This window comes from Bos taurus, chromosome 14 (assembly GCF_002263795.3).
Source record: "Bos taurus isolate L1 Dominette 01449 registration number 42190680 breed Hereford chromosome 14, ARS-UCD2.0, whole genome shotgun sequence".
Taxonomy (NCBI): Eukaryota; Metazoa; Chordata; class Mammalia; order Artiodactyla; family Bovidae; genus Bos; species Bos taurus.
In genome coordinates, this window is record NC_037341.1 from 10,662,844 (window position 1) to 10,676,311 (window position 13,468).

At 44.1% G+C, this 13,468-nt stretch overlaps 1 protein-coding gene across 11 annotated transcripts in view; it reads left to right on the plus strand.

Annotated features, from left to right (window-relative positions):
• Positions 1-13,468, plus strand: part of CYRIB (CYFIP related Rac1 interactor B) — a 147,762-nt gene that overhangs the window by 31,465 nt on the left and 102,829 nt on the right. For 6 of the 11 annotated variants that reach the window (XM_059893173.1, XM_059893172.1, XM_059893175.1 and 3 more), the window contains one exon: positions 7,156-7,208. The gene's annotated coding sequence lies outside the window, so the exon portion shown is untranslated. The other 5 variants (XM_059893176.1, XM_025001483.2, XM_059893171.1 and 2 more) reach the window with 4 other exon arrangements.

The window sequence follows — 13,468 nt, forward strand, 5'->3', positions numbered from 1 at the left end:
TGAGTGAGGGAGCTATCAGGGGTCTCACTTACAAGGGCACTAATCCCATTCATGAGGGCTCCACCATCATGACCTCTCAAAGGCCTGGCCTCCTAAAGCCATCACACTGGGGAGTTAGGATTCCAACATGGGAGTTTGGACAGGACACGACAGAGTTGCTCAGTCCTGTCCGACTCTTTGTGACCCCATAGACTGTAGCCTGTCAGGCTCCTCTGTCCATGGGATTTTCCAGGCAAGAGTGCTGGAGTGGATTGCCATTTCCTTCTCCGGGGGATCTTCCGACCCAGGAATCGAACCCGGGTCTCCCGCATTGCAGCAGACGCTTTACCGTCTGAGCCACCAGGGAAGCCCGGAGGGGGGACACAAACATTCAGACCAGTAATACTTGTTATGATATGTATAATAATTATTATATGTATAATATGCATATAAATGATGCTGAAGCTCCAATACTTTGACCACCTGATGCCAAGGGCTGACTCATCGGAAAAGTTCCTGATGATGAAAAGGTTGAGGGCAGGAGGAGAAGGGGACAACAAAGGAGGAGATGGTTGGATGGCGTCACCGACTCAATGGATATGAATTTGAGCAAACTCCGGGAGATAGTGGAGGACAGGGCAGCCTAGCATGCTGCAGTCCATGGGGTTGCAAAGATCAGACACGATTTAGTGACTGAACAACAACAGTACATCTAGAAAAGCGCACATCATGATTACTTTTGCGTGTGTACGGATTTGCAACATGCAATGGCAGATGTTTGGAGTTAGAAGGCGAAAGGAAGCAAACATTGGCATGTTCAGGTGTAAACCATGGAAGGGTCTCCTGCTAACAATGTGATCCTGGACCAAACGCAATAGATCTTCCAGTCTGGCTGTTGAATGCCTTCTCTGCTTAGCCCAACAGGAGACAGATGCCTACTGGCTTAATTCATCCAAGCAGGGCAACAGGAGGTTTGGACATGTTCTTAATAAAACTTTCTCATCTTGATTAAGAAATATATATATGTTTTTTTTTTTTTAAACAGATTTTTGTTCTCTTAGTTAAAACTGAGGGGTAATGTGAACATATAGAAAAATGGCCTTCCTAATACAGGCTCAGGGAGGCAGTGGTAGGGAAAAGTTGGATTAAGAGAGCACTTTGAACTAATTGCAATGTTAGCTTTTCCAAGTGACTGTGGAAACTGCTGAGTGCTCACAAGTAGCTTTTACCCGGGCCCCTTGAATGTGCAAGATAAGCTAGTTACCTGTGCAGTGATCACATTTAATATTTTTTGACAAATTTATAAAAAGAATGAATGTGCTTAAAAAAAATTTTTTTTAAGTTTGTTAAATATTGCCCTGGGGAGTTTGGGATCCATATGCATATACTGCCATATTTAAAATGGATAAGCAACAAGGTCCTATTGTATAGCACAGGAACTCTGCTCAGTGTTACGTGGTGGCCTGGACGGGAGGGGAGTTTGGGAGAGAATGGATACGTGTGTATATATATATGGCTGAGTCCCTTTTCTGTCCACCTGAAACTGTCACAACATTGTTAATTGGCTATTCTCCAGTATAAAAAGGAAAGCTAAAAAAATATTGCCTTGCTAATATTTTTACATTCTCACTAAGTCCTTTGAATAGTATAAATAAAACTTCAGCTTAAGTTATGCAGATTATCATGAATCCTGAATAACAATACTTATTATAAATAACATTTGTTGAGTATTTAGTACATATTAGCCACTGTTCTAGGGGAAAGTTTTATTAAATAAGTGATTAAGAGTTGTTGGAAATAGTGCAGAGCTCTTGTAATTGAACAGGATTAGGGGTATATGTTTATAATTTTGTTAACATATAGATATTTTTATTATTATTAACATAGGGATAGAATGAATCAAGGCTAAGAGAAAACAGCAAGTGATAAACAAGCCAATAAAACTACAAGGTGAATTCACTGAGGAGAAGGAGTAATTACTTGAATTATTATTTTTTTGTTTAATTAACATTTATTAAGTGTCTTCTGGGTAACAGGCCCTGTCAGGTACTTTTGCATCCGCTGTTTTATTTAATTACAACGCCTTCATCGCTCGCAGATAAGATTTCCCGTGGGCTTTCTTCGACTGATGAGCTAACCTAGCCCGTGGTTTGCAGTCCTGTTTGTGCTGTACAGTCACCTAGGGATCTTGGGAAAACTATAGTGCTAAGGTTTCATCCTTAGAGGTTCTAATTGTGCAGGCTGGGGACCCAGCAGCGGTATTTTTAAAGATTTTCCTCCTGCCCTGGTGAATTTTGGTTGAGCCGGAGTAAGAACCACTGTGCTAGGCCATTTGAGATGTTATTTCATTGGCACAAAAATATTGCTTTAAACTCTTCAGCGATAAGCAGCTATTGCAAACTTTGGGAGTTTGCTGTGCCAGGTGGATACAAGTCAAACATCTGTTTTCCTTTGTCTGTTTCCTATTAAATGGGATATGGAAAGTGTCAGAATAATGATTGAATGAAGCAGGCTAGAAAATGTTACCCTCAGTGTCCCAGACCCAGAATTTCCAGGTGCACTTCATTTGTCACCTGGGTTTTGCTCTGTGGTGGTTTCAGAAACATCATGCCAGTGACTTGCATAATAAGTTTGTTCGTTTGGTTTTTGTTTTAAGTAACTTCTACTCTAAAAGGCGCGTGCGTGTTAAGTCGCTTCAGTCGTGTCACTTGTGACCCCATGGACTGCAGCCCACTAGTCTCCTCTGTCCATGGGATTCTCCAGGCAGGAATAGTGGAGTGGGTTGCCATGCCCTCCTCCAGGGGGTCTTCCCAATCCAGGATCAAACCCACGTCTCTTATGTCTCCTGCATTGGCAGGCAGACCCTTTCCCACTAGTGCCACCTGGGTTCCTTTAAATGAAATACATACATTGATACAGAGTATCGATCTGTGAATAAAAACTTTAATAAGAGGACACAGGAATTATAAGGAATTCTTTTGGTGGAAGGGTTATATAGGTCAAAATGGCCTCCTTAAAAATTATGTTTGCTGTCACAGTAAAGTTAATATCAAAACATTTTTTTAAAAAGTGTTCAGGGAGCTCAGCTTTCCTTTAAAAATTGTTATAGCCTGAGATCACATTATAGAGAATTAAAAAGTAATCCATAATCCAAGAACATACCCAGACCCTAAAAAAGTTTTTTTAGTCATCTTCAAAAATAGGTCGATGCTTCAGTGGGAGCTTTAGTCCTGCCTAGAGAATCCCAGGGGTTGTGAAAGTGTGATATAATTGGTGGTCAGGTAAGGGCAGATTCCACTGCTGCTGCTGCTAAGTCACCTCAGTCGTGTCCGACTCTGTGCGACCCCATAGATAGCAGCCCACCAGGCTCCCCTGTCCCTGGGATTCTCCAGGCAGGAATAGTGGAGTGGGTTGCCATTTCCTTCTCCAATGCATGAAAGTGAAAAGTGAAAGTGAAGTTGCTTAGTCAGACCTGCCAAGTATTTTCCCCTAAAATAAGCAACGTTTCTGGTAGGGGCAACTAGATAGCCTTCCGTTTAAGACCGTTGTCCCACTTTAAAAAAAAAAAAATTATTTAATTGGCTGTGCTGGGTCTTAGTTATGGCATATGGGATCTTCAGTAGTGGCACGCAGGATCTAGTTCCCTGAGCAGGGATCGAACCCAGGCCCCCGGCATTGGGAGTTCAGAGTCTTATCCACTGGACCACCAGGAAAGTCCCTGATGTCCCCCTTTTAAAAACATTATATTGCGTTAGCTAAGAGGCCTTGGGCAAGTCATATCATCCTTTCGGACCTGAGTTTCTTCACTGGTATCACAAGTGGTGGGGGTGTTAGTTTTCCAATGGGGCTTTGCTGAGCGTCTGCAGTGGCTTAGGGAGCCCTGGGGGAGGGGTGTTGAGCTGACACCTCTCTGGGTTTTCCACACTGGTCTCAGAGCTGCTATCTGAGGGCAGCTCTGGGTGGGTGCTCCTTTGCAGAGACATTAAACCCATTCATGTCTGCATGCATTTTTGAGGGCTTGGTATGAATCAGGGGTCAGTGCCAGGGGCGGGGGACAGCAGAATGACCAAAACGAGCGTCCGCCCTCAGGTAGCTTCAAGTGTCCTGGAGACGACAGTCTACACAGATAATTCAGCATTTCTTCAGCTAGGTCAGGGGCTGGGTGGGAGAAGGAGGTTGGACAAATGACTGTGTGAGTGAGTCCTGGGTGCTTTTTTTTTTTTAAAGAAACAAATGACAAGTAGGGGACAGCTCCCTCCTTGAGTCACTGGTGAGTCACTCCCGAAGGGAAAGGAAAGAGGAAGGACAGGGCCCACGTGGGAGGCTTGGCATTTCCCTGAGTGGACTCAGGGACGTGGCTGTGCTGGTGCAAGGGCTGTCAGGCCAAGAGGAGGATCTGGGGTCTCAGAAGACCACAGGGTCAGCCCTTAGGACTGGGAGGGACTCTGAACATGTTTGAACGTTATTAGTCGCTCAGTAATGTCCGATTCTTTGCCATCCCATGGACTGTAGCCCACCAGGCTCCTGTGTCCGTGGGATTTCCTGGGCACGAATACTGGATTGGGTTGCCATTTCCGTCTCCAAACCCTAGGTCAAGGTCCTGGAATTTGGTCCAAGGGTCTTGTGATTGGGGTGGCTGGGATTCTGTGAATGCTTGACCCTCCTAGTCTGGGCAGATTGCCCTGGCAAGTCCACCTGCTTGCATGTCCAGGTCAACATACGTGATGTCTCTCTTCCTGCCTCTTGTGCTTGATGTTGTGAACCAGCCATCCTGCCTATGGGTCTTCCCATATGCTGCCAGTTTTGCTTGGATCCCCTCGGTTGGGCAAATTCTAACTTGTCTTTTTGTTCGCAGCTTAGATAACACCTCCTTGGGGGAAGTCTTCCTTATACCCAGCACTTTCCCTCCCCTGTGGAATTAATTAAATACCCTTTTCTGTGATTGCCCAGCACCTGTACTCATCGGAAGCACAGCATCTTAACCATTGAACTGCCAGGGAAGTCTTTATTCCACTAATCAATGAGAGCTCTTTGTGGCTGGGACAGTTTAATTATTGGAATTAATCCCATGGCCACATGCTTGGCACGTTGAAGGAGCTCAGCAGATAGGTCTTGAGTGAATGAGTGTCCTCCCTTGACAGAGCAGCTGCAGAAGCTCAGCAAGGTTCAGTGACTTACCCAAAGTCACACAGCTCTGAAAGACTAAGAACGGACTGGAGCCCATGCTGTAAGTCTAAAGAGGGGAAAAGATCAGATCCAGTTTCTAGAGTCTCCCATCCAAGTACTAACCAGGCCCGACTCAGCTCAGTTTCTGAGATCAGATGAGATCAGGCGTGTGCAGAGTGATATGGTGGTAGACCGGTTTCTAGAGTCATAGTCCAGCTTTTCTCTGTCCCCAGAGAGGAAGTGAGAGAAAGTCACCCTTGTTTTGAGATGACTTTCTTTCTAGGAGAGACATACTCTCTTTCCTGGTTGTCTCCAAGTGATGGCAAGACCAGCCTCATCTTCATGTTCTTGAAAAAGAGTTTTGTGAGAGCAAGTTAGTATACTTTTTTCTAATTTCTAGTATACTGTTTTCTAATTTCTAGGACTTTTGCCCAGGACCTTAAAAAATTGTTCCCAAGTAAACAGCTTGTCTTATTTTCTGCTTTGTAAATCTGGTCAAAGAATCAGAAAGAAAGAAAATGAAATCTTTATGTAATTGAGCCGAGAGGACTGTCACCGTGCTTCTGGGCGTCTGTGTGTAAGTGCAAACACACAACACACACACGAGTGTGGACCTTGTGCTTACCTGTGAGGCCTTAACTTGTGAGTGTGCTTTGTTCAATCTGTAAGTCACATCTGCCTCTCGCGGCCCAGTGGACTGCAGCCCACCAGGCTCCTCTGTCCATGGGATTTCTCAGGTGAGGATACCGGAGTGGGTTGCCATGCCCTCCTCTAGGGGATCTTCACGACCCAGGGATTGAACCTGCGTCTCCTGCATTGGCAGGCGGGTTCTTTACACTGAGCCGCCAGGGAAACTTGGTATGCCTATGTTGTTCTAAATGAAATGGCTCTTTTCTTTGGCCACTGAGCAGTTTTGTGATTATTCTTGAAAAGGGAATTTTAAACCACATTCAGGTGACAGCAGAAAGGAAACCTGTACTGGCGAACGAGAGGATTGCTGGCAACGCAGCCAGAGTGGTTGACGTGATCGGCTGATAACGTTCCCCCACGACAATTAGGCAGGGCCCCTGAATCTTTTGTGAATACGGGAGGCTGGTTAAGTGGCTTCCGGTAGTCTCAGTCTCCAATGACAAGCAAAGAGAAAACACCTCAGGCAGCTAAAGATTTAATCAAAATGAAAGCCAGAAAAAAGCGTTCTCTTTATGTTGCAGGCAATAATGAGTGTCTAGACATTGCAGACCTTGCTCTGATCTTTACACTTGATGCTGGTGAATGGGTTCGAATGGGATATTGTTTACCTTGGGTTTTATGAAAACTCCCTTTGATTCATAAGTTTGTGTGAATCTCTTTTGTAAGAGTTCTGAGGGTGACAAGGATGGTGTAATGTACGTTTGTTTTCCTTTCTCTGTGGTGTAGATACCTAAAGCAGGAAGCAAGTCAGGGGTGGAATGACTGAGACCAGTTCAAATTCAAGTTGAGCTGAGTGTTTTTCTGAGACCCGGACTTGCTGACGTAGCCCAGAGTCCCAGCATCCTTAATCATAGAATTATGAGTCTGAAAGGATCGCCAGGCTCCACCTTCTATGTCCCTGGGACAATGTAGTCCAGCCAAACTGTATCCCTTCATCAGAGGAGTTTGATTTGGGGTTTCTCTTTATTTGCTGTGCAACCTTCAGCAAGTTTACTTGACTTGAATATATAAAGAACTCTTACAACTTGACATCTCTGAATCTCCATTTCTTTTTTTTTTTTAATATCTTCATTTCTTTATTTGTCGTATACCAGACTGTTTTGAATGTTAAATGACAAAAACATTTGTGAAACATCTTCTGTAAAATATAATGGTTTGGAGAAATATTATTTGGCTTGAAATACTACTGGATGGAAATGTTATATTGGGTTATTATTCTTGGTACAGGAAAAAAACAGTAGTGATTAGGATTTACTGGAGGCTTTTTGTGTGCTGGGGACTTGTGACTTGCCTAATCCTTGCTATATCTCTGTTTTGCAGGAGAAGAAACTGAGCCCTGGAGTTTGAGTAATTTGTTCAAGGTTACCAAGTTGGTAAGTGACAGAACTGGATTTGATTGTGGCCACCTGGCTTCAGAACTAAGCGCTTCATTTGAATTGTCTTGAGCCTCACAATAGCCCTCGAGAGCTGAGGTTCAGAGAAGTAACTTTCCCAAGTTCTCTTCACTGGTAAGGAGTTGTCTGAGTCTGTTCAGGCTGCTGTAGTAGAGTACCATAGACGGGATTGCATATAAACAACAGAAATTTAATTCTCACAGTTCTGGAGGTTGGCAAGTTCAAGATCAAGATGCTGGCAGATTCAGTGTCTGGTGAAGGCCCACTTCCTGTTTCTTTGTGCTATAACCTCACATGTGGAAGAGGCAAGAGAACTTTCTGAGGTCTCTTTTCTACTAATCCCATAGATGGGTACTAATAGGTACCATAGATGGGTACTAATCCCATCTATGAAGGCCCTACCCTCGTGACCTAATCACTTCCTAATACCATCATGTTGGGGGTTAGGTTCCAACATAGGTTCCCCAATTTGGAAAGGGGATGCCAGCAGTCCCTTTCAGAGTTGACTGAAAAATAATAACTATATCCAGGGGAGCTCATCAGTCCCCAAGTGTCAAAAATGGAGAGAAATCCAAGCCAAATGGTTATATGAGCTGAAGGCACAATAACTTATGGGGCTTTTGCATCCACAAAGCAGCTGTAGAGTCTAGGAGTTAAGGTTTTGAGACCACAGTAGGCCTAGAAATGAGACTTGGGCCCAAGGTAGACATGAATTTCCAGGAGCTTTAAACATTACATGTCTTCATGAAAAAGGACTGGAAAAGCCCCACTGTCAGGAGAAACAGAGAGGAAGCTTTTTTTGAGTGGAGAGAAAGTCACCAGGAAGAAATGAAAAATCTGGGGCTATACCATATGTGGTTGTGGAATCTATATTGTTATTATCACGAGATATGAGAACTTGAGTTGAGAAATTAGTATAAAAACTGGCTACTGTCTACTGTGGGGCTCTCTAGCACAACAGTAGGGATTGTGTTGTGTGTTTACACAGTCACTCCACTGGGTTATTTCAACAACCCAGACCTGGCAGACTCCCGCAGAAAGAACTCTGAAGATGTGTGCATAATTAAATCATATGGACTATTTAGGAAAGGAGTGACTTTGAGTTGAAAGTAAAAAAACCGTCTAAAAGAGACTATAAACTGCTGCTGCTGCTAAGTCACTTCAGTCGTGTCCAACTCTGTGCGACCCCATAGACTGCAGCCCACCGGGCTCCCCCGTCCCTGGGATTCTCCAGGCAAGAACACTGGAGTGGGTTGCCATTTCCTTCTCCAATGCATAAAAGTGAAAAGTGAAAGTGAAGTCACTCAGTCGTGTCCGACTCTTCACAACCCCATGGACTGCAGCCTACCAGGCTCCTCCGTCCATGGGATTTTCCAGGCAAGAGTACTGCAGTGGGTTGCCATTGCCTTCTCCGAGACTATAGACAGTATATTTTTAAATGATTAAAAAGGATACAAAAATGCAATGAAAGGTGGAAAAAGAATAAGTTGATTTAAAAAGCTGCCACGTAGAAGTGAAAAATAGTGATTGAAATTAAAATCCAACAAAAGTGTTAACTGACAGCCTAGATGTTGTGAAAGATGCTTAGTGAACTGGAAAACAGTGATAACAGTGTACGTCTGCTTAGTCCTTAGTGTGTGCCAGCCGCTGTTCTGTGTCCTTGTTTTAACGCATTGAATCCTCAGAACAAACATCTAAGGAAGGCGTTATCATTATCATCTGTGCTTTACAAAGAAACGAAGGTGCAGTAGTTTAAACCACTTGCCCAAGGTCACAGAGCTGCTAATGACGGAGCTGGGATTTGACCCCTGGCTGTCTTTTAGTGTAGCCTAGAGTCTGTGTGTGCAGTTACTACACTGTAGAGTATCATTAAGAATAAGCACTAAGCAATAAAGAGATGGGAATACGGTGGAGAGGCGTAGAGGAGTGGAGGAGAGGGTCTGCTTATGGCTCAGCACAGGGACTAGGGGAGAGGCAGCATGAGAAGACAGAATGATCAGCTGTCCCTTCAGATCTCCTCCACTTCTGAGGTTCCAAGAATTTGTGATCCTACTGAGAGCAGACATATTGTAAAAAGGGGCAGCAGAGCCTCAGTTTCCACTGTAGTATGCCTCAATGGGCTGATGTTTGACAGAGGTCTCTGGGGGGAAAAAGAGAAGCCCTGACTAGCATTTGCCCATCTCTGTGGTATCAGTACTTCCACCATGAACAATTTAAAGCTACCAACATGATGTCACTGAACACAGGCTTGGGAAGAGATGTGCACAGTCGGCTCTTTCGAGCCAGCCCGAGCCAGCTCAGCACACCAGTGCTGATGTTCATTCTGTTTTAAGCTCTGATTTCCGGGTTGTGCGTCCAAGGGGCAGAATTTTCAGGCAGTAGTAGAATCATGTGTGGTGTCACGGGGCCAGGAAGAGACCGTGGGACAAGAGTGAATCTCTGCCCTGCTTTCTTCCCTTGAATTTGATAAACAAACCATTCTATGAATGTAGTTGGACAGACTGGCATCCTTATGACCCTGTTCGTGAGAGTAAAAGTGAGTCCAAACTCTTTGAAGGCCATTCCAGCATTTTAAGTGTTTGTACCTTTTGACTCTTGCAACCTCAAGGATTTTATCTTATAAATCCCATCTTTCCTATATATAAATACACACACACACACACACACACACACACACACACACACACACGAAAGTGAAAGTGAAAGTTGTTCAGTTGTGTCCACTTCTTTGTGACCCCATGGACTATACAGTCCATGGAATTCTCCAGGTCAGAATACTGGAGTGGGTAGCCTTTGCTTTCTCTAGGGGATCTTCCCAACCCAGAGATTGAACCGGGGTCTCCTGCACTGCAGGCAGATTTTTTACCAGCTGAGCCACAAGGGAAGCCCATATATATTTAGTTTCCAAGGATTTTATCATATAAATCCCACCTTTCCTCTAGTAACACGTCTTACCTGTAGTGTGAAGATGTGTGTAATGTAAGCTCCTTGCAGCATTGTTTGAAATAGCAAGTCCCTGGAAGCAACTGAAATAAATGTATGTCAGAAAAGGATTGATGGAAGATATTAAGATATATCCTTACAGGAGAATACTGGGCCACTGTTTAAAATAATACGTCAAATATACCAAGAAGGAATCAGCTCCAGGATGCATTTCTTTTTTTTTTTTAATTGTTTTTCTTTTTATAGTTGGCATATAACATGAGCTTCAGGGGTACAATATAATGATTCCGTATTTGTGTATATTGCTACATGGTCACCACACGAAATTTGGTTAGTGTGTGTTGCCATGCATAGCTACACAATTTTTTCTTGTGATAAAAACTTTGAAGATGTACTCTCTTAGCAACTTTCAAATATGGAATTCTGTATTTTTTTTTTTTTTTTTAAGATTTATGGATCTATTTAATGGCTGCTGGGTCTTTGTTGCTGCGCTCTGGCTTTGTCCAGCTGTGGGAGCGGCTCTCTTGTTTGCGTGCCTGGGCTTCTGTTGCCTGGCTTCTCTTGTTGCAGAGCTCGGGCTCAGGAGTTGTGACTCACAGGCTTAGTTACCCCGTGGCACGTGGAATCTTCCCGAACCAGGGATCGAACCCGTGTCCCCTGCATGGGCAGGTGGATTCTTAACCATGGGACCACCCAGGAAGTCCCGTTATCTCCTGTATTATTAACTGTAGTCACGGTGCTGTGCCTTACGTTCTCGTGACTTGTCTATTTTAGAACCGGAAGTGTGTACGTTTGACTCACTTTGCCTGTATCTCCCAGCCCCCAGTCTGTTCTCTGCATCTATGCCTAGGGATTTTTTTGTTGGTGGTTTTTAGATTCCACTTAAAAGTGAGATAGTACAGTGTTTTTTCTTTCTCTGACTTAATTTCACTTGGCATCATGCCCTCAGGGTCCATCTCTGTTGTGGCAGAAGGCAGGATTTCCTTCTTTTTTTACTGCTCAGTAATAGTCCATTATATATATATATAATAGATCACACTTTCTTTATCCATTCTTTCCAGGATACATTCTTAGGTTAAAAAAAGCTGTATGCAGAAAAGTGTGTGTGGTATGCTCCCTCCCGTGTTTGGGGAGGGGGGTAGAAAGAGGGATTAGTGCTTATGCAAACCCACCCCACACATACAAAAGCTTGATGATTTTTGCATAGACTTTGCTGGAAACACACCAAAAAAGAAAGTGGTTGTGGGCAGTACCATTTAATTCTTGAGAAGAAGTCAAGGTGATGGTGGGTTTGGGGTGAATGAATATCTTATTGTATATCCTTTTTTTAAGCAAAAAAATTTTTAAACATAAATGTTGTTGTTAAACTCATTAACAAAAAACTTCCCTTTGTGAGCTTTCAGCCTGCACCCCCTCTTAGTTTTAGAGGAAATTGGCATGGGGTTGCTGACCCCCAGCCTTTACGGAACACATGCCAAGCACCAGGCCCTTGCCAGGGTTGTCGTACACTATGGGTCTCTCCATTGCCTGACTCTGCCTGGACTCCAGTAGTGGCCTGGTCAGTGCGTGAAAAATAGTAATCCCATTTTCAGGAAGAAGGGCAGCTAAGTCTTTGTGGGAAGTCACGTGGCAAGCAAGAAGGGGAAGTGGAATTCACATGGCACTTGAAGAAATCTTAAAAGTGCCTTGGGAACAGAGAGAACCCAGCTGCTTCTTAGCAATCCCCGTTATCTGGTAGGCATCCGTCCCTCCTACCGCATCCCCAGCACCTCTCTTGAGATCACGTGGACGTGTTCCATCAGTATTAATTTTTCCACCTCTAAGATTCTTTGCTCTGGAAAGTTGGAGCTGTGTTCCCGGACCAGATGAATCGCTGATGTGTTTGGAAACCACAAAGGCAAGGAGAATGTGTCCTGCGATGTCCTCCTTTTCTGACTTACCTGCACAACTCTCCTGTTGAGTTTTGCATCATCAAAGATAACAAAGAGACACTAGCTCTGTTCACTTAAAAAGAGCAACCTTCAGGGCCTTTCTTAGCAAATTAGATGTTCCCAGAGGTGCTTCTGTTGTCGCCCTTGTTGTTTTCCGAGATCAGTCACATTTCTAACTCATCCTGAAATGTCTTATGGAACCAGAGGCTTACTCTTGTCCTCTCTCTTTTATCATTTGGTAGTAAATAGGTTATTCATCTTCAGCGGTCTGTCATGATGTTTTTGTGATTATATCAACAGTAGTCCAAATAGGCAGTAAAACTCGAGTGAAGACTTAAGTTCATGGACTCAAAATCAAAAAAACCAGCCTGAGTATTATTTAAGAGTGTAGCATCATCTGTAACACTGGGGTGAAATTCTTGCATGGGAGGGCTGTTTGCTGGTGGCTGTTTCTATTTTGTGGGCTCAACCAGAGAGCACCCTTCAGAGCTTGTAAGTATCATTTCCCGTCGGGAAACGTGGGCTGTTGTGGTTTTAGTTTACTGTGAGATGACTCTATGTCAACAGTGTTATCTTGACTCCCCCAACCAGTAATTCTTCACTGCCTGAATGCAGGTACAGAGGAGGTTGAAATGCTATTTCTTAGCTGACGCCTGTCCGGACTCCACCTTCCTGTGCTCTCCTTGCTCTACGTAGTGTTTAATTAAAGCAATCATCTTACTGGCTTTAAATAATTGTAGTTGTTTGTAGCTATCTCCACATCAGACCAAGTGCCAAGAAAGATGGTGTGGATCATCTTGCTTCATCTGTGCATAGCTGGCATGTAGCTGATGTCAGAACACTTCAAATTTCACCAGTTAGGTTTCTTTTGAGCCCCAAGTTGAACTGCCTTCCACAGAAAAGGGATTCGCTGGTTTATGTAGCTGCAAAGTGCAGGGATGGAACCGAAGGCACGGAGCCTTAGACTGTGTTGCTAAGGCTTACACAGGTTTTCCTCATCTCTCAGCACTGCCTCTGATTTCTTTTTGGATTGTGGTGGCAAAGCATGTCAGCAGTTCTAGCAGCAGGAGAAAAAAATGCCCCTTTCCAACAGTTCAGCAGAAATCTCAGGAAAGAGAGATTTCTTCTTCAATGTCTCTGATTGGTCTTCTCTGGGTAACATGCCTGTTCCTAACCCATCGCGGTGGCCAGGTGAATGCGATGCTCTGATTGGCCACCTTGGATCAAATGCCAGCCCCCGAAGAAGCTGGAGTAGGGTCTGCTCTCCCCAGAGCCCAGGAACTGAGAATGAAGGCAGGCAGATGTTCCCCGGGGAAATATGGAAACCATTTGTGAATGGGGGGTAGGCAGAAGCAAGATGTCCAA